The following is a 23,054-nucleotide window of genomic DNA, read 5'->3' as shown; positions in this document are numbered from 1 at the left end:
ACTTTCGGGTGTATGCTAAATTAGTGTAAATTACTTTACACGAAAAATATAGTGAATGCACAGAAATTAAAGATTTGCACATGCCGGAAATGATAAATAGGAAATATGTATGGGTATTTATGCATGTGCTTGCAAAAAGCATGTATCTGCCTTTGACAAAATACTTAAATATTCATTAAATTATTTATAAATGTATTTGAAATGAAGAATTTATTCACTTATAAACAACTGTGATAGTACTGTGAAGAAATCTAATGATTAAATGTATCTAATTTATAATGATTATAAATGTTATCTAAATATATAATAACCTTAATATTGAATTGTAAACATAAATTGAAATCCTGTTGACAAATACGTTATAAAACTATTTAAGCAAGAATTGTTCGTATTGGAAAGCAATCTGTTAAAAGGTATTGTAAAGCAAATGCTATGAGATGCGCACTTAAGAACGTAATAAAGAGTTTTGGAATATGTATTGTTGAAATGAAGGGTAAAATAAAAAATCTGATAAGTATAATTAAAAGAATTATTCCCTTTACATTTTATAATAACTCAGTTACAAGTTTTAAATAATACTTAAAAAAACTTATTTTATTCCCTTTCAGAAATGTTCAGAGAAAGTCAAATACTATTTTCCTAATAATTCTCTAATTTAAAATGAACCGAATAGAGCATTAATTATAAATTGACTTATATTTTTCGATTTAAAAGAAGAAAAAAAATCATGTCATATTTAAGAAAATATTTTAGGAAGAAGCTCTATAAATAGAAAAGAAATAATGCATAATTTTAATATTAATAATACAATAAACTTTGATCTTAATTTTTGTACCTTAACCGAATAAAATCGAATTACCTTAATTTTTTTTTCTAATGTAATTAACGAAAACTTGTGAAAATATCTCATTCAAATTAAACCATTCTGAGAAAACTGTCCTGTGAAAAGTATAGCATTTAATTCCGTTCAGAATGAAATGTTGTTTAAAAATATGTTGTTTTCACATACTTAGGACTCTGAAGTGTTGTAGAAAAAGAAAATATATACATTTATATGTATATTTGCGACGTAATTACAAAATATTTACACCCGAACGCGTCAAATCCCATAGAACTCAATGGTAAATGACCCAATGTTTTGGTCACCACGTAGGGATCGCCGGTGCTTCAGAGCAGGGTACGGAGAAACTTGTTTAGGGCGACTCCTTACTTCCTACCTCCATGGCATACGCTGAAGGGAAAGAAAGTTCCCATCTTTTGACCCTATTTGGAGAATAATTCCGTCCGAATGGCGCATGCGTGTTTGCGATCATGGTCGTGGATGAGGCGGTTGAACTATAGCTAAATATGTCGGGCTATTCCTCCAAACTTATAGTGGCCACAATCTGTTTTCACTTATAAAAACTTTACAAATAAAACATATTACCCGCACATGTGGGCAAGGAAAAATATCAATTTGCAGTAAAATATATCAAACTAATAATATTTTTAATACCACAAGTAAAACTTATTAGATTTCAAGATTTAACAAATAACTTATTTATATCTGAATTACTGTTCTCTTTTATTATTGCTTAAATGTTCTTCTGTAACTCTATATATGTTTTGCCAAAGACAAATATATATATCTATATATATCAAAGGAGAAAGATAACATGATTTAGAAAGACCTTAGTGTTCAAGAGTTCAAGACTTTTGCGCATTGAGCTGCAAAATTTTTAAAAATTTTTTTAAGGAAGAGGAATGTTTAAAAGCTAAGAGATTTAAAACTTTTCATGTTACTACGTTAACATTTTATTTCTAAAGTGAACGGAAATATAAAACTTATATAAATTTTATAACTTGAAATACTTTTTATGTTCAATAAACTAAGGTTAAGAGAATATTTCTCTGCAGAAGAAAAATGTTAGAATTGAACATTTCGCAGAAAATTGAATTTCATGAACGGGAAGAGGGTGGAGAAGGATATGCAGCAAAATGTGTAATGAACAAAAATTGTTGAATACAATCACGCTGAATAAAAACATCATTTTCGAGGCAACACTGCAAAATAGCTTAACACAAATCTTTTATGACTTTTTAAAAAAAAATCTTCTTTGTATGATCTGGATTCAGTGAAAGGATTGGATTTTCTAAAATATAAGAAACATAAATTTTAAGATTTTTTTCATTCTTAACCAACTACTGCAAATCACTTACAAAATATGTATATTTATGAATATGCATACACAGCTTTTAAAGGCTCAGATTAGATACATAAGCGTTTTATCTATAACGAGCGGAAATGCTTAAAAATATTATATTTTAAACTTCCTCTCCCTTCAGTATTCTATGGTCAACACAATGCTTTCTTTCTGAGCAGGAAAAAAAGTTCGATTTTTATATTTTACAAAAGTCGTGGAGATCTGAATTTCGTAAGAGACTGAATCAAAATGGGGAAGAGGGGTAAGTGCATGCAGCAAACTCTGTAACAAGCAGAAATGACTAAACAGAACGCTTTCCGAATAAAAATACCTATTTCTTTCTGATAAAGGTCGAAAATAACTGATAACAGTTGTTTCATAACATTTTTCCACTTGAATCTACATAGTATGGTTTGGATTCAGAGAAAAAAAAAGTAGGTTTTATAAGAACCATAGCAAAATTTCACGGTCATATATTTCTGTTAAGCCACCAAAAGACCGAATTTCGCAGAAAGCCAGGAAAACACAGAATATATAAATTACTTATTTCTACAAATATAAAGAAAAAAAAAATCTGAAACGTTTTAGATTTTAATGCCTGCCTCCAAAGGGTTCGTTAAGGTTTTTTACGCTCTCGCTTAGCTCGTAGTTTAGCAGTTTGCTCTTACACTCTCTCCTACTAACCCTTTTTTTTTGGTCTATTTAACTTTATTAATGTAAGCACCATTTTCTTCGCACTTACGCCGTGTACAATTCAACAGCAAAATTACATAAATTTTGGAAATAGCATAGAGGTATACATTTAAAATTCCTGATTAAGCCCTAATCATTGGCATACAATTTCTTTTGTTCAGTTTTCCCCTCAGTTTATCATTTTTTCAGTTGTTCAGTTTGCTTAGTAAGATATCTTTACAAAACTTTTTTTTTTGACTTTTTATTATTAACGTTTTTGTAGGTTAGTTATTTTGTTAGATATTTCTGGAAGCAGAGGAGAGATGAAAAATGAGCAATGTCCTCGCCGGGACTCGAACCAAGGACCTCTCGAACACACGTCGAGCGTGCTGACCACTACACCACAAAATATTTTGTAGAGTTCCTCACTTTGTAATTCTAAGTTAATGTTGGAAGTGAAGAATCTTAAGAACTGATAAGCGAATAATCGATCAAGTTCGGGTGACAAGAAACAACAAGATAAAAGGGTAACTAACCCTTTATTATTCCAATAAGATTGAACAAAACTCCGCCTGGGAGTGTACAAACAAAGCCCTCACTTAGGTTTGAACTTAAGAGACTAAGAATTAAACTAAAACTAAGATTAACTAAAGAAATATAGCCGAAGCTATCAAGATTCAAATCCAGTTGGCCCCTTAACTTATTTGACTACGAAGCTTAGCAAGGGCCTGAGTACGGCCGAGCGTAAAAACAACTTTGAGAGAGAGAATGGCCAAAAAGACAGACGCGCGTAAACCAGAAACTCTCATTCTCTCTAACTCTGTATGTCACTTCGTGGTTTAAATACCGCTCCTCCTCATTCAGCAAGTTTCCAAAACTACGTTCTGGCCGGAAGTAGTAAGTTGAAGTTAAGAATTTGACAGGAAAGGAACTTTAACTTAAAATTTAACTGTTAATAAATTAAAAATAATCCTTACAATTTAAAATCACAAATATTTAAAAACAACATATCTTTAGAATTTAGTACATAGCAAAATCACAAAATATTTAAAAACAACATATCTTTAGAATTTCGTACTGACAGTCTCGCGCTCAGAACGTTTAGGAGAAATACCCGTAGGCAAATAAAAACTCCTTAGGAAACCAGTTACTAACTTAGCAACAAAATATTACATACCTGGCATAACATAACAAAACATACCTGGCATAATATAACAAAATATACCTGGCCTTTTTTTAAAATCTATAATGGATATAATGACATGCGCATTGTAAATTTCGTGCGAAATAGCTTTTTTTTTCTCGCATCAAGATTAGAATGCAAGAATTTAACGTTAACATTAGTATCACCCCCATAGCACAAAACATCCTCAGGATGTCCTATTTAAGTCGCAATATCCCGGGACATACATAGGATGTCCTAAGGATGTTGATTCTCAGATGTCCTGAGGAGATCGTAATTTAACATCCTGAGGATGTCTTATTTAAGTCGCTATGTCCCGGGATATGACAGGATGTCCTGAAGATGTTGATTCTCAGATGTCCTGAGGAGTTCACAAATTTCACATCCTGAGGACATTCATTCTGCATTGTCCGGAGGACTTTCGTTGTCAAACATTTTGAGGATATTTGTTCTCAAATTTACCAGTTTTAATTTTTTGACATTGCACATCTGAAACTTGCACATTATTTTATTTTTTATATGTATTTTACTAAGTTGTTTCTAAATGCTGTACATTAAAAATATTGATATGATTAATGATTTATTCTTGTTATTTTGTTATTAATTTTAACTGCTATTTTTTCTGACGTTTTTAAAAATTTATTTAGTCATGGAAAAGATTTTTTTCAATGGATTAGCATTTTCTAGAATATTTGCAAAATTCTAAATAACATATATTTTTTTTATAAAAAATGTATAAATTACATGTATAATTACAGATTACAAACCCTACTACAAATATAGGTAAAATTAGATATAGATATATTTAATTACGGAAACGAATTTTTTTAAAAATTTGTGTATAGAGACATTAGGTATTTTTTTTTTTTTTGGAAGCAGGAAACATGAAAAATTAGCAACTGCCTTCGCCGGGAATCGAAGGACGGACCTCTGGAATACCGGCCCAGTGTGCAGAACCACTACACCACGAAGACACGCTAGGTGTGGTGATGGTGTATTTAATTATGGCAAAGCACACTAGGGCTATCTGCCTAAGGGGAGGGATGTCTTCGTGGAGGACTTTCTAAGGGAAACTGGCTCATATACACGTTACACTTGGGGAAAACCACGAAAACACCCATGCAGCCAGCCCGTTCGCGGGATTCGAACCTCGGATCGCACTACCAGGGTTCAGCGACTTTACCGCTCGGCCGCTGGTGGGCCAAAGACACGCTAGGAAAGCTGGATAAATACCTTATATTACTTCTCTTTTTAAAGGCCGACTTTTTTTTTAAGGGAATCCAATCACTTAATCCTGGGTGTGGATATACCTCATCCAACACCTTTTTAGTTCGGGCGCCACTGTAGAGATATTAGGATTTTTTTGGGAAGCCATAGAGATGAAAAATTAGCAACCGCCTTCGCCGTGAATAGAACCACGGACCTCTGAAATACCGGCCCAGCGTGCAGAACTGTTACACCACGAAGGCACGTTAGGAAAGCGGGAGAAATACCTCATAAGGAAAATTTTTTCCCTCTAATTACAGGACAGAAAATGTTTTTCAATCGCGCGATCTGTTATTGATATTGAATTACAGTCGTGCGATAATTTCGCAGTAAAGATACATCTCTGATGACTATCCAAGATTCTAGAAACTTTGGTCTTATATAGAGATGGTCGTCTTATAGAAATAATGCTTAATATCAATATTTATTTATAATCTCAGAACTATTGGTCACTTTCAGAAGTGGTCGTTTGAGAGGCGATATTCTATATATTTATTTACTGATACTCTCAGATTCCAAAATTTGTTTATATTCTCAGAAATATTGGATGAAAGGTGGTCGTTCCATACATGCAAAATTTTACATTTCATTAAAAATGAATTCGGCATTATTTAACTATTTCCCTATTAATTAATTAATTAGATAAAGAAAAAATTAGGAAATAGTACTGTTTATTACGGAATAATGTAGGAAGTTCTACAGAACTATATTCTTTCGCGTCATTGCACATTGTATCCGGCAAACTACTAGTTCCTCGTATTCTTCCGCAAATCCGTAAACATCTGTCTGATTTGAAATGAAATCCAAAATGGCTGCGCCATGAGGTTAACTTGTATGGATATTTTTTGTTGCATGAAAGGTAAGTTCAGTTGCAATACTTGTATGTTTACTTTTTTTGCTTTTCGAATTTATGTTATTTATGTCATTTTGACAGTTAAATGTTTCACAGCTTTATGAATTGTTACCATTCTGTCGTGAATTACGTGTATCTCAATGGCTGGCTGTCTTTTCAAATATCTAATTTGCCCTGCTATCCAAATGTTTATGACTGAATTTTTTTTAGTCTAGTTTACGCATTCAGTTTCAAAATAATATGTGTGATCAGATTGCTTATTATTTTATTGCAGCAATAAATTTATGTTAAATAGTTTGAACAATTGTATAAAAATAAGAGTTTGCATTGTTTTGTCCAAAATATGTATGGTTGAAACATTATCTTAATCTAGTTTGTAATTCAACTTTTTTTTGGGGTACTGTTCTGTTATTGGTACCAGAATCGGAAATGTATGAACCTGTGTTCGTAAGTATGTGCATAGATGTGTATATGTAGACACACAAACATACAAATATACAAGCATACATAAATACAATTCTGAACCCGGTCCTGATAACAGAACAGTACCTTTTTTTAATCTTTTTTGAATATTTTATAAAAGGATTAAGCATTTTTCAAACTGCATATCATTTTAAGATTCGACTTGCAGGAAGACAAAATATGGTCATTCAATCAAATGCTTATGATTGCTTTTAACATTTTCTCATAAATATTGTTTGCATTTTTATTGTATTTTAGATACTTTAGTTATGTAAAGTGAACATGAGAATATTAGGAAAGCTGAAGAATATGAATAGCTACCATAATACATGTATTTTTTCATCGAGCTCATTGTTTTAGAAACCAATGCACCATTATTATATGCTGGCTTATTTTATAGTTATATGCAGTTTAATTTTATGTTCATGTTACTGTAGTATTGTCATTATAATAAAAGTATTGATAATTTTTGTTGAATCTTGCAAGTTGCCTAACATTCAGAATTATTACTACCGAATTTTACTGATAGGTTTTTTTCGAGTTGACATAATCTGTCTGATAAATAAAATAAACTGGTGTTTAAATTATATGCATTTCTCTTAATGTTTCATTGAAAGTGAGATGGAAATATAAATGCTATCCAGAAAAGTGAATTCTTTTTGCCTGAAATAACAAACTGTACTAAATGATTAATGTTTATATCATTTTAGAAATGTCAATATTAAAATTTCTCCCCCTTCTCTTCTTTGATTTTGAAATAATTTATAATAAAATAATATATGCATAAGTGTAATTAATGTTCAATAATACAATTTATTTTTACTGATATTTTTATATTTCTTATCTGGGTTTTCTTTTGGTGTTAGAAGGAGGAAAAGACTGTAATGTTTTAATTAAGGAAATAATTAAAACATTGCAGTCTTTTAAATAACACAGTTACAGTAATGTTTATTGAAGCAATCAGTACTGTGTGATTGCCAGTGATTGAATAATGTTAAAATGTTCATAAGGAAATTTGCTTATCTTTGTGTCATAGATTTTATTTTGACACAAGTTGAAATTTGAATTATTGGAAGCACTTTGAAAACCCAAATTATTTCCTGAATCATTAATCAGGCCAATATATAACATACAAATTTTCATACAAAATTATTTCTTTGAGCATATTATAAAGAGCTCATTTAATTTTATTATTTATACAGTTAATTAATTTTATTATTTATTATTTATACAAATTTTAGACAAAAGTAGCATGTAACAGTTAAAGATTTATTGAAGCCTACTTGTTACTTGTGGTAACAAAGAAGTGTGAAAGATATTGCTACATTAGCGAACATGATGATCATTGATGCTTAGTTTAGTAATTTAATAATATATTGAGAAATGCTGGGAACTTTCAGAAGTAGACATTTCGGAAATGATGGGCTTCATAAGAAATTTACATGGTTTTATTATTTATTCTTTAGTTAAGAATGGATTTTAGATGTTCATGTGAAAGAATTCTGTTTAATTATATGTGAAAGAATTGTTAAAGTTTGGCATTTAAAAAAAATGAATTAATAATATGCAATTATCTTTTTATTATACATATATTACTATACATTTCTAATGCGCTATGTAAATGTCAATGCTAAACAATTGAGATACTATTGTCAGGGCAATCTTTTCTTATACATGAAAAATTCTGATACTTTCTTATCATCTGCCCTCACAGCTTCAACTTATGCTAAAACAGCAAGAGTATGCACACGATAATAGCAAACTATGAATATGCATACCACACACATGTATTTACATGCTTTATATTTAATCTTTATTTCTGAATAGTATTCCATTGGATGAAAAATATGTGAATATTGACCCAATGTATATATTTTTGTGTGTGTGCATCCTAAAATTTCTTGTTTCTTATAAAGTGCTTATTTGAATTACTACTTGTGAACAGAGCAGTAGATATGAACCATAAACTAACCATTTTGCCTATTTTCACAGCTTTGCAGATAGTCAGAAAGCACCAAAATTTGTAATAATGTTAAGTTTAAATGATGTTCTATACTTTTGTGTTAATTTTTCTATTCTATTAATTCTATTAGTGTGTTATCAAACTTTCTGCAGGAATTTCAACTGGTTAAGATGTTATTACCATGTGGAGAAGAATTTGGTTTTCAAGCTAGAAAAAATTGCAGCTGAAGGATTTTGTAGAAGGTCAGTCAAACTGGTTTCAGTTAATTATAATTTAATTTTGGGTGAAGAATTCTCAAATTTATTTATCATAAGTGTCTAAAGGTCTTCTAAATTAAATTCTGCTTGTTTTTGAAATTTTTCATGACATTCATTCTTTGATTATTATTTTTTTTTTTTTTTAATTTACTAACTTATATCCAGGCACATAATGTTGCATTTAATGCCATACCTTAAATACTGTAAAATGTTAAAATAATACATTTCACTTAAAAATGTGGTTGTGACAGTAAATTTTCTGTTACATTTAATCATATTTATAAACATTGGTATGTCCTTAATAAAGAGGGACGTTTTGTTGTTTTTAATGTCGATAGAGTTTAATTCAAAAATATGCCACATTAAGGGTTACTTTTTAACCTAATTTAAAATTTTCATTACTTTAACATGTCCAATAATTGTTATTTTAACTCCGATATTGTAATAATATCAAAATTCCTTACTTTTTGATAGGTAATCCAAATGTAAAACAAGAAAAGAAAAACTTAAAATCTAGAAGTATATTTATTTCATACCTTTAACAAATAAAAACAACACAAGCACTTTTTACTGTCTATCTGCATAGTGTGGCATGTCCCGTAAGACTGAGATTTGTATGGTCAAATCCATGTTTCAGTTAAAGGAAAATGCATGCACAGTCTTCTGATTTTCCCTTCGATTAAGGATTCTGTATATACTAGCATAAGAAATACATTAGTTAATGCAGTGTTGTACATCAATATTTATAGACAATTATTGTGGCTATGTTTATTATAATTTTGTTCACTGTAATGGCTGGAGTGCCTAAACCATCATGTTGTGTAAACAAAACTCAAATCTTCATCTCTGCATACTGCTCCACTAGTGTTTAAACCACTGAAATGGTGATTATGGTAGAACATCTTTGGTAAAAATTTACTCTACTGTAACCCTTGGCGAATCGTTTCTTTTTTTTATATCAAGATCATCACCTGAGAGGATCGGCACCAATTTCAAGGTGGCTGCTACACAAAACCAAAATAAGAAGTCAAAGACGTACACAAACTCTGTGTCCATGTACACATCGACCTATTAAAACAGAGAACTGCACAAACTGGGCATTGTGCACTGCCTTAACTTTGTCCATGTACACATTGGTCTATTTTCACTTTAAGAAAATCAGAAAGTTAAAAATATCATAGTTACCAGAAAAAATTCGCCACTGTCTTAACACACAGACAACCAAAAATACACAAACAGAGAGGAATAAGTTACCAAAAATACATATTTCCTAACATAAAAACATTAAACAACAAATTTTCTAACAAAAATTAACACACAGAGACAAAAAAATAAATGAAACATCATTTTTTTAACATACCTTTTTTTTCACATGCATATGTTTAGGCTTCCCACCACCATCCTCCAGGTAAGCAATTCAATTAAATGTTTCGTCTCTTAGTCACCTCAGACATACTCAAACGGTACCGACTCCAAAATAATAAATAGCATGTTCAAAATACAAGACCATACCACTTCTGTGCAACCAAACACAGCAATTGAAAAGACTGGTAAGAACCAAAAACCTGGGACCGTACAAAAGGTTTACTATTAAAAAAAGTAGCCCAAAACTAAATTTATCACAGCACGTTGGCAATATTTGCAGAAATAACTCCTTTTTATTGACAAAAAAAAAGTTTTTTTTTTTTTTTCCCCGAAGGCTACTTTTGCCAACATTATCAACATTAGGGTTATCGAAAAACTTATTTGACGCAATGGGCTTCCACATTTCACAAACAACCAATACCACTTTGCAATTTTTTTTCAGACAGAAACCAAGGTGTACCATACAGTAAAGATTAGCCACATCTTCATTTACTACTGTTACAAGTACTTCTTTGGTAAATTTCTGCGGTTAAATTCAAAAGTTTAAAATTGCACTAACATGATCAGATTCAGAGTCATAGCTAGGGTTTTCAGCGCTCAGGGACAACTGAAGATTTCGCGCCCCTTACTGCTTGCCAAGATGGAAAACATTTAATTCTAAAATGTTCTAACATCAGTTTGGCACCCCTTGGATTCTGCACCCGCGGACAGATGCCCCCCTTGCCCCCCTCTAGCTACGCCCCTGATCAGATTTTATTTTCTGCACGTAGCTAACAATTACTTACGTGTTGTCAGATAAAAGTTACCAGATGCAGTTAATTATTTTTTACTTGCCAATCTCATGAGACAAGTTTTTTTTTGCTCCTGCAAGACTTTACTTTGTGTTGCAAAATAAATTCATTCGCACTCTTTTTGGACTTGCCTTTTAAAATAGTTTTATGAATAGGTAAGATGTGATTATCATAATTTTGTTTCTCTCTTTATCTTGGCAACTTTATATGTTGATTCAGTATCCAGGTTACCTACCAGTGGCTGATTGATAAAACTGCTCATATGTTCAGCTGGTGGTTTGAGTTTATTTTCTGACATAAAAATTTTTAAAAGGCATCCCCCATGTTTATTTTACTATAATCGAAATATCAAATAATTGCTACTCTGTTTATAGGTACTAAATGTTAAAATATTTTAAATGCTTCCTTTAATTTGCATTCTAATAGTCATTTGTTTAAATTTAATTATGAATTATATTCACATATAGTAATTGTAAGTGTTTTTTTTTTTTTTTATTTTAGGTGCTGTGAAAGGCAATGGCAGAGACCCAGTTTATCAAGAGTTCTTATATACATAAGAATACATGGATATAAGATTGTTTTTCAGGAATTCAAAGAAAATGTGATAAATTGGATTAATAAAAACTATTTTGAATTTTGAAAAGTGTTTTTCCTCTGTTAATCATAATATAGTGCCATAAATTTCTGAATGTGTTTATTTTTCATCCAAATAAATAGCTTTACAAAAATTTGTCATATTAATAGATATTGCATAATTTAGCATTATTATAAATATTTATTATAGCAGATTTAGCTGAACTACTTTTTTAGTCTCTTTGCAGATGAAGTCACAAAGGTAAGTGGTTAGATATTTTTCTGTATTCCCCATTAAGTAATTTAATCTGGTAAATTACCATTACTTATATACTAAAGGTGAAAGAATAAGCTTCCTTGAAGATACAAAAATTTGCAGATATTTCAAAAACTTGGTATATGTAAAAAAGTTCTTAAATTGCCACATATGCGAAACTGAAAATGTTATATATGAAATAGTTCAGAAATATAAATATTTTCACTATTTTTTAACTATAATTCACTGCATTTGTTATATATAATCACAGTTTAAGGTAGAAGTGCTTTTCTCACTGTGATTTCTCATGTATTTTGATTCATAAATACACGTACATAAATCCACGTATTTTGATTTCTCTTTTGAGACCGAATAAAAAATGAACTAAACATTCTCGTTGACATTGAGAGTTGAATAAAAGCTCACCTCAAAAAAAAAAATGAATTAATAAATTTATGGAAAATTTTACATTGCATATATTGAGCAGAAAGAGTAAACTGAATATACTTAATTGAATTAATAATTGGTAGAGTTGATAGCAGAATAAAATGCCTTAATTGCATGGTAAACAGTAGATCTTTTGAAGTTTTTCTATGTTGCGTAAAATGCAGATTTAAATTTTTGATATTGATTGTCATATAAATGGCAATTACTGTTTTATTTTGCGCTGAAATGAATGGTTAGTAATAAAATTCTGGATGAGACAACCTTTAACATGCGCTAGAATTTACAAAGTTTAATTTGGTGTTGATTTCAACGGGTAAATTTCATTTTACTGAATTTTGCGTAAAATAATACCAATGAACCATTGCAAATTATTTTCAGAACTTTTTTTTTTAATCTAAAAGGGCTATTAGTTTTGAAATGTGACTTCATATCGTCAGTCGTAAACTTGTTTCGCTTTTCATTCAAGTCTTGCCATTTTGCAAAATTTAACATATTTACCTTTAAAATCTAATATATTATTGACTAACAAGCCAAGCTATTTAAAAGCATTACACACAGTTCTTAACAATGCTTTTTTTAATTTTTAATCTGATTGATTTAAAATGCATTTAATTCATGATATATCCAATTGAAAACATTTTAATATTTCTACATAATTACATGATATATTTCTTCATTTTTCAAATATATAGAAGATATATAACTTTCTGGTGTCAGTATCTTATAAAATGTTTTGCTATTTCCACTGCCCCATCTGTATTGATAATCTATGCATTCATAAACTTTTAGCCTCTTTGAGTGACTGCTAAAATCTGAGGCCTTTCAGATTTTTTTTTTTTTAATTGTGTGAGCAGAAAGATAAAATTTTAGAAGAGCTTCTTGAGTTACCTTTTGAATGATATAAAGAATTGTTAACATAATGTCAAATTTTTACAACTAAATATTAAATATATAAAAAAGCCTGCAGCATTCTCATGTTACGAAAACATTTATTTATTCTGAGGTTAGGAATTGATTTAGTTTTAAAAATACAATTTATTCCTTTTAACAATTTCCCAACAGTGTCAGATGCCCACCAGCGGCCGAGCAGTAAAGTCGCTGAACACTGGTAGTTCGGTCCGAGGTTCGAATCCCGCGAACGGGCTGGCTGCATGGGCGTTTTCGTGGTTTTCCCCATGTGTAACGTGTATACGAGCCAGTTTCCCTTAGAAAGTCCTCCACGAAGGCATCCCTCCTCTTAGGCAGATAGCCCTAGTGTGCTTTGCCATAATTAAATACACACCCAACAGTGTCATCAAAACACTATAAATTCCTTACATGTTTTAAAGAAAGATGATTCATTTATGTAAAGATTGTTAAATGTGTAATTTTATTATTCAATTTTTAATACAAATAACAAATTAGAAACTGATTTTGTAAAATAATTTAATTATGAATAATTCAATTTTGGGGCTATTGGATATTTAAAAATGATCAAAAGATTTTTAATATCTTAAAAATAAAAGCAAAATTTTCAGTTTTAATATTTTGTATTAATTCATTTTAATTTCCTTGCTCAGTTTTAATATATTCACAAATTCAGATTTAAAAACAAAATAAGTTGTATAAATATTTTCAACATTTCTGATTTTTCCATAGTAACCATAGGAGAACGATTTGAGACTATCTGTGTAAAAAAAAGTAGGTTTTAGATCATCACACCTTCACATACTTTCACTGGAATTTTCCTCTGTATATATACTGGGATGTGACACTAAGCAGTTGAGAGTATGTATTTAAGAGGTTAAAGGGATATTGTAACTAGTGTTTCAAATCCTGATAACATCCCATACGCTGTCGGTGGGACGTAGATAGGATGTCCTAAGGATATACTGGGATGTGACATTAAGCGCTCAGGAGGATGAGTTTAGGAGGAAATTGGGATATTACGGGATGTCCTGAGGATGTAGTAAGTAGGACTTTAAATCCTAATAACATCCCATATGCTGTAGATGGGACATAGATAGGATGTTTTTAGGATATAATGGGATGTGCTTAGGAGGTTTGTGGGATGTCCTGAGGATGTAGTACGTAGGAGTTCATATCCTAATAACATCCCGCACGCTGTCGATGGGACTTGGTTAGGATGTCCTGAGGATATCCCGGGATGTGACATTAAGCACTCGGGAGGAGGTGTTTAGGAGGTTCGCGGGATATTCCGGGATGTCCTGAGGATGTGCGCATATCCCGCGAGCAACATCCTTGGGATATCCCAAGGATGTTTTTGTGCTATGTGGGCATGCACGATGAGTTGACGAATCATTTCATTCCTACTTCAGCCAATTTCTTTTGTTAAGTTTACTGTTCTTTGGCACTTGGTTCTGCTACGTGACTATTTCTGTTGAAATACAATAAAATAACGAAATAAATTTTTTATTTACGTAGTTCCTAATAATAATAACACAATATTACGTTTATCTATATCTTTAACGCTGAGTTAAAAGAAAAATAATTTTTTTTTAAACGGAGAAAGAGAGGTGTAGCCCATTTTTCTTAACCCAAAATATGATTTATTTTGCAGCGTGAAATATTATTAGCCCAAAGGGCGTTAGCCCAGAAGGGCTATTAATTTTGTCTCGGCATTTTGCATTGATTCACCATAAACGGCAAATCATTTTTTAAATTGTTGCCGCCAAATATTCAAGCCCTGTATTATATTAAAAAAATTAAATAATGAAGAATCTGCATAAATGTATGTATATTTCTCGCGCCATCAAATTTTTAACAACGTAGTCTCCACCCGAATATGGGCATCCAGAAGCAAGAATTTGGAATTTATTTTATTATTTATTTCATATTTTGTACAGCATTTATGAGTTTTTGATTAAGAAACTCAACGATTCCAAAGCGAGCAATGGCAACACTGCACGAAAAAAAAAAAAAAAAAAAAAATCTGATGTATACACCACATGACTTCCTTGTACGGAATATTAAATTATACGCATTTTTTATTGCATTTTATTTAAACTTATTAGATTGAATTAAACCTACTTCGCCGACAGCGCATAAACCACAATAGAATAAATGCATTCTTTAAAATTCACTTTGTTTACCATAGCGACACTCTGGCGCTAGGTTTACTTAACAGTATTGTATTTCGTTCATATTATAACTCAGAATGCATAAAATGTATATCATTTGAAGAATTATCTAATCGTTGCCACATGTTCTATTCAAATACTATAATAAAGCTAGAATGATGTATAAAAGAATTTAAGGAAACAAAACAAAAAAGAAACAGTTTTTCACAGACGATTGAGTCTTCTCATTTAATTAATTCAGTTCTCACTTCGCGAGAAGGCAAAAATACATAAAAACTCAAAATATCTATATTAAAAATTACGAAGTAAATCTCAAACGCTTATTTCGTCGAAAAAATCCCAGAAAGAATTAAGCATGATTTAATTGGCAATAATAAATGAATGCGTTATCTTTGTTGTTGCGAAGCTAAGTTTCTCTAGATTGGCAACAAATCCACTAGTCTCCTGTTTCAAATGTAAACATCAATGGCCGCCATTAAAAACCGGCTTAGCGGCAATTAAACAACTTTAAAACTGCTGAGAATTCTAAAAATATTGCACACAAATTTACTAAAGGCATAAAATCCTTAACCGGAAGATAAAAACAACATAATTCAATCATTTTTAAAGCAAAAAATGTACAATTTACAAACATATAAGAGTAACGAAACTGAGATCACTGAGCCGGGTGACAGAGTGGATATATATATAAATATATTTATATAAGTTTGGTGCTGCCGATTGCAACCAAAATACGAGGTTCACATCTACATGTTATAGCAGTCCTATATACAAAATTTCAACTACTCGTTTTGAGACTACTCGTTTTTGAGTTATGCGAGATACGTACGTACATACGTTCGTACAGAAGCCACGAAAAATTCTCTTCAGAATTAATTTTAAAGCAGTTTTATAATTTTTTTTTTGAAGAAAAAGAGTATTTTATTCTGTCCTTACGTACAGATATGATGCAAATACATCGTTAAATTGCATTCGATAGCGGTCAAAATTGATATTTTCGTTGAAATATGCTGCCTGAAACTTTTCGCGATCACGATACTTCCTTTTTACTTCGTACAAGGAAGTAAAAAAAGCATTTTTATCTTCAGCGCCGGAGACTGTGTATCGGAAATTCTAAAAATATGCTGTTTTAAATATTTTGTGATATTGCTGTTGAAGTGAATTTTATAGTTTAAGTGCGAAGAATATGATATTTGATAAATAAAGTTTAGTGAAGACAAAGCTTTAAAACTGAACACAAAGCGTTTAAAAAACGCCTCTTTGGGCGTAATATAAAATCTAAAAAAACCTTCAGATTTTATTTTAACGTTATAAAAATTAAGAATAAATAAATAGATAAAATCACGCTAAATTTCACTCGACCTAAAAAAAGGCAGCGAGGTTCTGAAAATCGAATTTCTTCAGCACATCCAGAAATTACTGTTAACTTGTTTTTATATAGAGTATTTTCGAGCGTCTTTTGTCCAAAAAAAAAAAAAAAAAAAAAAAAAAAGGAAAAATCATTAAGCTCTGGACTGGTAATGAAATATTTTGATCTTCGTCGGCTATCTTCCACAATCTCACAACCCCAGATTCAAGGTCTTGTGTTCTCCATACTTCATGCGCCATTAACAGCTTCGCGGAGGACAAATCCGATGTGAAAACAGCGATATGGAGTAAGACCGGACTGACAGCTGCCTGAGACTAGCAATCGACTTCGTTTGAACACCTGCCGTCCACATACCTGGGCACACGAAGACAGGTTTGTTCATCTGTTTTCTAAGTAGCGTAATAGCGCTGTGTTTAATGTTAAGAGATGCGGTTTTAGAAAATCGGGTATTAGAGCTAAGTGAAACTGGGGAATTTTCCATTTCCGTCGCTTTGGAGATTATTCAGACGTGGTTTCAAGGCAGAATGGAATAATCTGCAGCACAGGATGCAGCTGCAGCTCAGGGTGTTTAATTAGCTGTATTGTAAAAGAAGTTAATTTAGTCGCGACTAGTTTGATCGCAGTTATTTACTTACATTAATAACAGATATATGAGATTCAAACGCATCTTCTTTTATAAAGGGATACTCTGTACATTGCTTTCGTCTGTAACTGTTTGAAAGCCGACTTAAGCTACCATCGGAGTAACATGAAACATCGCTAGCTTCACGAACGAAATGGTACACAGTGAATAAGTTTAGAATACAGTCAACCTACTTAGATAATCATATACTTTCGACCATAACAACTTTGGAAATAAATTTTATTTTAATTGCGATACCACAAATTATAGTAAATCTAAGCCATCGCGTCAGTGCGTCATAAACAGCTGATTAAACTATGGCTTTATTTAAGTTTATAAGGTATTTCTCCCGGCATGACTTCGTGGTGTGGTGGTCTGCACACTGGGGGCGTATTCCAGAGCTCCGTGGTTCGATTCCCGGCGAGGGCGTTGCATATTTTTCAAGTCTCCTGCTTCTAAAAATACACCTAATGACTCTACAAGTTCTATTTGGAAATCTCTATGAAGATTTATTCATATGTGATACAAGAAATGCTTTTAAGAAGGAACAAGTAAAATTTCACACATAATCCGAAGCACCATGATGTTCTTTGTGAAATTATTCATCTTCAAATGGAGTATAAACACAATTACAATACAATGCGTTAATACTAAAAGGTAATGGATGGTGATTTTCACCCCCAGGATTTGGCTTTTGGGTCTCCTAATCCTCAGTCGCCCTTTAAAAGGGGTAGTGTATAAGGAATCTTCTCCTCCCTTTCTGCATGCCTTCGTTGTGCAACGGTAACACACTCTGGCGTATTCGAGAGGTCCGGGTTCGAGTACTGGCGAGGGCATTGCTCATTTTTTGTGTTTCCTACTTCAAAAATCCTAATGACTCTCCAAGCATAATCTTTTGATTAATTTAAAACTTTACTTTTAAATATGTTTTAAAAATAGAGTAAAGAATTATTCAACAGTCGCAGATTCTTTAACATTCCTCAAATGTTCTTAGTTGTGAAAGATTTTTTTTAGCTGTTTTAGACCTTAATTTTAGAAATCAAGTCTGAGTACGTCAATTTTTGAAAAGCGAAAAGCTTTATGTTTAGTTTATTAATACAGCTTTGTTATACTGCAATGAAAATAGTTTCATATTTCTTCCTCAACTTTAACTTATAGGAAAATTTATCTTGTAGGAAAATTTATCTTATAGGAAAATTTATCTTACAGGAAATTCATCTTTAGCCGAAAACTTTTGTAAATAAAATACACATACATTTTATAGATTCCGATCTATTCCGATCTATATTTATTAGAATTTCATAAATTTAGAATACGTTTACGATTAGAAAATGGCAATGTCTAGAATTTTATATTATGTTCTTTCTAATAGAAACACTAAGACACATAAAAATAGGCCCGCACCCATTTTTATGTGTCTTAATGTTATGTGTCTACCCATTTTTATGTGTAAGAGTCGTCACCCGAAAAAGAGACGAACATAAAAAAGGCGGGGGGGGGCGGAGTGAGAGAGATATTTATGCTTGTTTAACAGATTAGGAAAAACGGAAATACAAAGTTATCACATCGTCCAATCAGCGTATGTAACGTTAAGGCCTTGCAGATTCCTCCTCAACCATCCTTTCCGCATCCTTGCACATTTTTGCATATCCCATCGCGTGCATAGAAGATAAGAAATACCAAAATAAATGGACCCTGGCAGTTATATTTATCTTTTCTTCCTAAAAGGATGCCTGAGGGTTTAGCTTTATGTGGGAGTATTTGCATGATGTATTTATTATGCGCAAAAATCCTTTAATAGCTTATAAATGGACATAGTTAATTAAAATACTCCAGACATAACAAGAGTATTACAAGTTTGATTACGTCTTAACGGGAGCCTGGAACACACTCTTTTAGACAGAAATGCTCTAGAATTATAACAAATAAGTAAAATAAAGGGAAAAATAAGAAATAATAATTTTAGAACAGACGACATAAATTAGCCTAGAAATTGGTACACTAAAAACTGAAAGCGACAAAAAGCACTTGTTTTTATTTATAATTTTTATCAAATCGTAAAGGGTAAAATGATTCCTAAGCTCAAAAAATATAAAAGTTTTACTTTTGATGACACAGAACCTAGCAGTGGTCGAATAATGAAGAGCTTTTCGGCCCGGAAATTGAAGAATGGTTGCTTGACGGATGGTCTATCTAGCTAAATGGCGTTTTTGTGATTCTTCGCTCCTGTTACTCGAGGACTCATGCCGATTCCTATTACGGCAGGCAGCCCTCAAGTGCTCTGAATAATACATAATCTAAGCAATCACGGTTATAATAAACCAAAAGTTAAAACTACCGAACGTTTACTGAGAACTTTTTATCATTTAAAACAAGAATATTTTTAAATTCTAAATATTGTGCTTTTTTTTAAAAAAACAGATCTCAAAAGAATAAAAAATTACTGATTTTACTCTTATGTCAGCTGCTACAGTATCTTTAGAAGATATATCTTTTGTGCTGAAAGTTTTCAGCCTTCTGGTCTAAAAAAAAGCGTTCAGATTTTATATAACGCCCAGAAGGACATTTTTTAACGCTTTGTGTGTTACCTTTGTTTGTTAAATAACATGTTCTTCGCACTTAAACCACATAAAATTCAATTCAACAGCAATACCATAAAATATTTAAAAACAGCAAAAAAGCATATGTTTAGAAATTCCAACACACAGTCTAGAGATAATTTTTTTTTTCGTACAGTGCTGCCATTGCTCGGTTTGAAATCATTGAGTTTGTTAATCAAAAATTGTGTTACCTTTATTTATTAAATATCACGTTCTCTGCACTTAAACCGTAAAATTCAATTCCACGGCAATATCGCAGAATAATTTTAAAATGAGCATACCTTCAGAATTTCCGATACACAGACTCGCGCGCTGGAAATATAAATGTTTTTTTTTTTTTTTTTTTTTTTTTTTTGGATAGCGTTGCCATTGCTCGCTTTGAAATCATTGAGTTCGTTAATCAAAAATTCGTTAAAGTTTTACAAAATATGAAACAGATAATAGAACAAATTCGAAATTCAAAATTCGGGCTTTCAAGCTTCCATGTTCGGTTGGAGGCCTACTATTCAAAATTTGATGGCTCTAGGTACCCTTGTTTTTTACAATGCGAGAACCATTAATGCATTCATTCATATTCTTCATTATTTAGTTTCTTTAAATATATTTTGGTGATAACAGTTTTAATATTTGGTGGCATAGTTTAGATATTAGGCAAATATTTAGATAATATTTGGTGGCAAGAGTTTGAAAATTTAACCAACGCAGAAAGTGAAACGACGCCAAATGCTGTTTTGAGCAAATAGCCCTTTAGGTCTAACGCCCCTTTGGGTGTTTATTTTTATTCCCTTTGGGCTAAAAAAAATTAAATCGTTACACCATATAATTTTTACTTTCTTAAAGAACAAGCAAATATTTCAATCTTTCTATTTAAAAACCGTTAATGAAGTTTAAAAAGTTTCTTTTTATAAAAAAAAAAAACATGAGAATAAGAAAGAAGCTTTAGTTATTTAATTTTATTTACCTTAGTTTTACTATCTGTACTATTGCCTAAACTATTATAATTTTGTTTTGATCAGTCTTTAAATAACATACAGAATTATTCGTAAAATTTACGTAGGTAAATATTTTGATCTTGATTTGATTCCTGTGGTACACTGCCGAATTTATTGCGATATTTTTTTTCCATTAATGGACTGCTGTACATCCGCTGAAAATCATTAAATTATACATTAATGTATTGCAACGTAACTATATTTGTATAATTTTACGATTTCTTAGACTTAAAATTAAACTTTTCGACACAAAAGCTGATTTCACACGAAACATTTCTTAATAAATGTTATCTTTCTTAAAAATTTTACTGCGCTGCTGAAAAAAGTGTATTAATTATTATTATTGTAACAACAACATCATAAATACATACAAATTTCGACTCAACAATAGTACCAGCTATGAATCCTGGCATTCTTTAGATTGATAAATTAATATTATCATTACGCAAATAGTACTAGTTAAAATGATAACAATACTTTTCACAACATGTCTTAAAATTTTTATTCCTTCGATAATTCTTATTTAAATAATCTTTTATTTTATATTTAATCGGAGAAGTTCTACTCCAAACTAGGGAATTAATTCCATTATTTTTAAGAAATAGTAAACCTGCCCATCGATCTAACTAAACAGTTTTCCTATCATTTTAAAACGCTGACATTTAAGAAAAATTAATCGTTTATTAGATTGTTCTTAAATAATGTTTATTTAAGAATGTGTTCGAGAAAATGTAGCCGTTCTTAAGAAGCTCTACTGAGAATATTTCACAAACATACAAATTTCTTAATCAGCCAGACTAAAAATTACGACATAGCAGATTTCCTAAATCCTCTTTCAAAAGTGTAAAACTGTGTTATGATTTCTGACACAACGTTTGGCTTTTAAAAACTAATAAAAAGTAAGAATATCCCATTAGAATTGGCAGTTTCCATCTGAAATTTCCCCTTTCATAGCAATACAGTAAAATACTTGTAAATGTTTCCCTTCCTTAAAAACTGAAAACAAATCACATTCCTTGGAATAAAAGTGTAATGTTCATACGAATATTTTGAGCACTTTTTCGTATACACAATCTTAAGAGAATCCTTAGATATTTCGCTACAATATGTTTTGGAGATGTACTTCCGAAATTTTAGTTTAAAGTTAAATTATATTTACGAAGTCACATGTGTAAGCTATTTAAAAATTTTTATTTTTACTTCCTTGTACGAAGTAAAGGAAGTACTGTAATCGCGAAAAATTTCGGGTATCATATTTCAACGAAAATATCCATTTTGACCATTCTTGAATCCATCTGAGCAATGTTTTTTGTGTGATATCTGTACGTAAAAACATCATAAAAGACTCTTTTTCCCAAAACAGATTGTAAAATGGATTCAGAAGAGATTTTTTCGTGATGCCTGTACGTACGTATCTCGCCACAGAACATCGGAATTTTGCATATGAGACTATTATAACATGCAGTTGCGCATATTCTTTTTTGATTGCAATCAGTCGAACCAGAATTATATAAATAAATATGCTCCCGTTACCCGGTTCTGTAAGCTCAGTTTTTTAAATCTTATATGTTGGTAAATTGTGCATTTTTTGCTTTATATGTGAGTGTTCTTATGCCCCGGTTAAGGTTTTTTATGATTTTAGTTAATTTGCATGTAATAGTTGTAGAATTATCAACATTTCAAAAGTTGTTTAAGTGCTTCTGAGCCTACCGTAGCTGCTATTTGTTTACATTCGGAACTCTTTAGTAAAGTAGTGAATTAAGTCATTTTCTGCACCTTCTGTGTCTTTTTGCACAGTGGAACCAAAAATAAACTGAAAAACCTGCCTTCTTGCTCGAGGGCCGAATTACTTGCTTTTGCGTAGAAACCCTAATTTTAATTGTAAAAATTGTTTTTTCAACTATTTGTGCTTTTTCAACTGTTTGTGTTCAACTGTTTTCAGTTGTATTTGGTGCTTTAAGTTTTTCTGTATTTTACAATTTTTTATAAAGATGCTTCGAGTTATGTATTCTTGCCTTGCCGTGAAGTGAAAGGAAATAAATGTAAATGAAATGGAGGAAAATATGTGTATAATTTAATAGGCCATACAAGGAAGTCCTATGCACATTTAATAGGCAATG

The 23,054-nt window shown here is 31.2% G+C and overlaps 1 protein-coding gene and 1 long non-coding RNA gene across 6 annotated transcripts in view; one reads left to right on the top strand and one right to left on the bottom strand.

Annotated features, from left to right (window-relative positions):
- LOC146999071 (uncharacterized) overlaps positions 1-23,054 on the top strand; it is a 501,133-nt gene that overhangs the window by 212,068 nt on the left and 266,011 nt on the right. Inside the window, exon 1 of one of the 4 annotated variants that reach the window (XR_015040471.1) lies at positions 16,753-17,092. The exons of the other annotated variants lie outside the window; for them this stretch is intronic. This is a non-coding gene — a long non-coding RNA (uncharacterized LOC146999071). Of the gene's footprint in view, positions 1-16,752; positions 17,093-23,054 lie in introns of those variants that run through there. 4 annotated transcript variants of the gene reach the window in all.
- Positions 1-23,054, bottom strand: part of LOC118188260 (irregular chiasm C-roughest protein-like) — an 824,083-nt gene that overhangs the window by 786,694 nt on the left and 14,335 nt on the right. The window lies entirely within an intron of this gene.

Source organism: Stegodyphus dumicola, chromosome 1, assembly GCF_044657685.1.
Source record: "Stegodyphus dumicola isolate Sdum_Otavi_A_Nest chromosome 1, ASM4465768v1".
In the NCBI taxonomy this organism is placed as follows: Eukaryota; Metazoa; Arthropoda; class Arachnida; order Araneae; family Eresidae; genus Stegodyphus; species Stegodyphus dumicola.
This window is presented reverse-complemented; position numbering and strand designations above follow the sequence as displayed.